Source organism: Microtus oregoni, unplaced genomic scaffold (assembly GCF_018167655.1).
Source record: "Microtus oregoni isolate MIOR12 unplaced genomic scaffold, Mior012 000005F_ref0000423, whole genome shotgun sequence".
Classification (NCBI taxonomy): domain Eukaryota; kingdom Metazoa; phylum Chordata; class Mammalia; order Rodentia; family Cricetidae; genus Microtus; species Microtus oregoni.
The window spans coordinates 14852638-14857265 of NW_024543064.1; positions in this window are offsets into that span (position 1 = coordinate 14852638).

Genomic DNA, 4628 nt, shown 5'->3' on the forward strand with positions numbered 1-4628 from the left:
GTGGAGAGCTGTAGCCCAGCTGGAGATCAGAGAGGCTGGTGAGGGTGCTGGCTAAGGCAGGTGGTCTACAAGCTGCTCTGGGAAGGTGACATTTGGAGAACAATGTGAAGGGGGGCTGAGGGAGAACTCAGGGTATCTGAAAACTGTCCCTGGGTGAGGGGACAGGCAGTTTGGAGGCCCTAGAATGAGAAACATCAGGCATTAGGAGATAGCAGTAGCCATTTCGAAACAATCTGTGGGAAAGGCCACGCAGGTCCTAGTTGCCAAGCCTATGGGCTTTGGTAATTATGGGGCAGGGGTGGATCTACCTTCTCAAATGTCCCTCTGTTGAGGACAGCCTAGGGCAATGAGAAGAACAGAGGGAGGATGTCTAGGTTAACCCAGCAATCAGGGACAGTAGCTTGGGTCAGCGAGGGATGAGGAAAGAGAGGTCCAGAAGCAGAGTTAACAGGGATTGGCTTAGATGGCTCAGATGGGAGGGAAACAGAGGGCTCTGGGTGGAGGATAAAGTTGGCCAAAGCGAGAGTGCACCATCACTGAGGCTTAATTTTGAGTTTATTTGTCCTCCAAGTGGAAGATAGAAATGAACTTGAAATTGAAAGAAGAGGTCCAGGTGGCAATAAATTCAGAGATAGCTTATAAGGTAATGGATAGGATACTCCTCCCTCTCCCCTTACCTTCTTAAGAATCCAGTAAAGAAACTTGGTAAGAAGCGACCCACAGAGAGACAAGAATACCAGGAAAAACGGTGATGAATGTCTGCAGGAAAGAGCAGCCGACTGTGTCCACGGGTGAAGACTACAAATCGACCACTGTCTTTATCCGCCTGGGGGCTGGTTATCCCTGACCTTGAGAAGCACTCAAGTGAAAGCCAAGGCCAGATATTAGTGGATCCAAGAGAACGAAAGAGAACAGAGAACAGATTTTTTTTTCTACAAAGAAAAACCGAGAAATAAGACTTTGTACTAAAGTGGGGTGCGGGGACAAAAGAGGGCTTGGTCTGCTGTGCTTCATATGATGGGAGAAATGGGAGCAGGCTTACATCCTGGTGGCAGAATGATCCAGAGGGGGGCACAGATAACCAGAGGGAAGTGTAGGGACACTCGGGAGCAGTGGGTGAGCGGGGAGGGCTGTAGGACACCGCAAGACTGTTTAGAGCAAGGTTTGAGCCATAGGGAGGAAGGGAGTTTGAGCCAAGCGCAGATGTTGGTGGGCGCAACTGTGTCTGGGCAAGCGTGCTTCCTTCCGACTGCCCCACTTTTCTCTGGGAAGTAGGAAACCAGGCATCAGAGAATGCAGATGGGAGGGAAGTGTGGGGGCTTGAAGCGAGAGGAGGCACCTGCCAGCTGCTGGGAGCCAGGCAGCCTGCATGGACTGAACCGGCAGCGGAACTGCAGTCGCACTAGGGTCCCCGGCCACGAGCCTGCGGGAATTTAGCGTGCCATGGTTTCTCCTTCTCATCTGGCATGGAGGAAGCAGATAGCTGCGTCGATGGAGATTCGGGAGTGTTTGAGGGGCTGGTGGAAAAGAGAAGAACCCCTCCCAGCTGTCCCTTGACTAATGCCTGGAATTTCTGTACATGTGGGGTTCCTTGGCAAAGGGCATAAGGCTCAGCGCGGCAATGAAAATGAAAACAGGGAGGGGGAAACTGTGAAATGGGCAGAATCACCAAGAATCACCTGACTGGACCCAATGCACACAGGAGTCTTTATTAGTGGAGGAGACCCCAGGATTCCTGCAGCTCGGGCTGAAGAGACGGCGCGGAGATAAAGGGTTTGCCTTGCAAGCATGAAGACCCCAGGACCCATGTAAAGGTTAAGCGTGGAGACCCCCTGGACAGCCAGCCTAATCTAATTGCTGAGTTCCAGGCCTAGTGAAAGACCTTGTCGCAAAATAAACAGGGTAAATTGGGCGTGGTAGCACAGGCCTTTAATCCCTGCACTGGGGAGGCTGAGGCAGGTGGACCTCTGAGTTGGAGGCCAGCCCAGTCTACATGGTGAGTTCCAGGGAAGTCAGGGCTACAAAGTGAGACCGTGTCTCAAAAACAAACAGCAAAACCCACAAGGGCACCACAGCTATAGAAAGACATCCAAGGACATCGGGCCTCTGGCCTCGGTATACATGTGCTTGTAACCTCGTATACAGGCAGCAAGATCAATATGATGGTCCTAGAAGCTGGAAAGGGCAGGGAAATGGGCAGAGTAGGGATTTTGAGCAACCCTGGGAACACTGTCTCCCGCAGAGCTAATGACTGGAGAATGGGGACAGGAGTCACTCAACAGAGACACCGCTGCAGAAAGCACCGAATGTCCTTCCTGCCCAGCCTCCAAACACCTCACATGACCAGGACCCTTGACTTGGGGCAGGCTTCTCCCACTCCAGAGTTGAGCTGGCCCCAGGCAGTCAGCAGAATGTACCAGAATTCTTATGCAGCAGTGGGATGGGAGTGTGTGTCGGTAAATGAGGACTTGAGTTCATGTGCATATAGCGGTCAGGACAACCTCAGGTGTCAGGCGTCATTCACGTTCTTTTGTTCATTTGTTTTTGCTTTTTTTTTTTTTTGAGACAGGGGTTTCTCTGTGTAGCCCTGGCTGGCCTGGAACTCAGAGATCCGCCTGCCTTTGCCTTCCAAGTGCTGGGATTAAAGGTGTCTGCCACCTGGCCTTGAACTACTGACCTCCCTGTCTTCAAAATTCCAAAAGGTCAAATCACAGGTGTGTACCCTTGCATCCAGTGCTGAGAATCAAACCTAGGGCCCTGTGTATGCTGGGACAAGCACTCGACCAACTGAGCTACACCCCAGCACCCTCTCCCTTCCCCTTTTACATAGCCTCTCCCTTCGCAACACCCCTCAGCTACAAAGGAAATTACTTCTTCAGATGGGGTGGGAGTCTGCCACCCTGTGATTAACTGAGGATCTACCCCTCAGTACCCTTCCCACTGAATATCAGAACCATCGTTTGCACAATCTGTTTCGTGCCTATATTGCTCCAGCACGCATCCCTTTCCCAAACAAGACTATAAAGAGCCTTCAGAGGCGGGACTTCCAGTGTCTTGCTCGGCTCAGCACCACCATGCTTCCCATATAACATCTGGCACACAGCACATACTTCGATACCATTTGATGACTGAATGTAAGAACAGTGGGCAGATGTGCTTAGATGTGGGGCTTCCGTTGGGGGCGGGGGTGGGGGATTTGCGCCAGTATCAGTTTTGATGCAAGAGGGTGGGAACTCCAAAGCTGCCTCTCTGCCCTGTCTGAAATCCCATCTGCTTTGACTCAGGACCTCCCGGCTGCAGGTGTCTGCATTCCTGAGATGAGCCTGTATCCAAATCCCAGTCTCTATTGACACAGCTCTGTTCTCTGCTATGCAAACATGATTTTGTTTAAACTGGACTGTAATTTGATGGATGGACCCAGGTCTTATCTCAGGGGTACAGGTGCAATGCGGGTAGCATTTCACCCATCAGCTCTGTCCCTCATTTACATTCATTCCACTGAGTAGCTGAGCATCTCGTGAATCCAAAGGTTCCTTTACATCCTAACCCCTTCAGTTAGGAGTTCTGTCACACTCCCCCTTTCCTTAACCTCACTGAGACAGGGTCTCCTGTAGCTAAGCTGACCTCAAACTGCCTATGTCGCCAGAGGTGAGACCTTGAATTTCTGATCCTCCTGCTCCCACCTCCTGAGTCCTATCCTTACAGATGTGAACACCTTCATGCTGGGTTTATGTGATGCTGGGGATCAAACCCTGGGCTTCGTGCATGAAGAAGAGCTCTACCAATAGAGACACATCCCTAGCCCTCTCCTTATTTTTATTTTATTGATTTACTGTGTGTGTGTGTGTGTGTGTGTGTGTGTGCTGTGAACATTTCCATATGGGTAAGCAAGCATATAAGTGGATGTATATACACCTGCATGTGGAAGGAAATGATCGATATTGGTGTCAACTGCTTTTCTTCACCATTTTGGGGGAGCAGGGTGGGGATTCAAGGCAAGGTCTCACTATGTAGCTCTGGCTGTCCTGGAACTCACTTATGTAGGTTGGCCTCAAACTCACAGAGATCTACTTAGCTCTGTCTCCCAAGTGCTGGGATTAAAGGGGTACACCACCATGCTCAGCTTCATCTTAATTTTTGAGACAGGATCAATGGATTCCAGGGATCCATCTGTCTCTATTCCCCCAGCTCTGGGGTTATAGACATTTGCCACATGCCTGACTTTTTTTTAAATATTTATTTATTTATTTATTATGTATACAATATTCTGTCTGTGTGTATGCCTGCAGGCTAGAAGAGGGCACCAGACCCCTTTACAGATGGTTGTGAGCCACCATGTGGTTGCTGGGAATTGAACTCAGGACCTTTGGAAGAGCAGGCAATGCTCTTAACCTCTGAGCCATCTCTCCAGCCCCCCATGCCTGGCTTTTACATAAGTTCTGGGGATCCAAACTCAAGACCTCGCATCTACACAGCAGGGACCTGAGGTCATCTCCGTCTCCCCATTGCCATTCTCCTTATTTTCTTAGTCATAAATATACATGCATAACTTTATGGAAGGTTAGAAGCATGTCCCACCTGGGTTCAGTTACTGCCCTGCCTCTTGCTACCTCTGTGACCACAGGCAA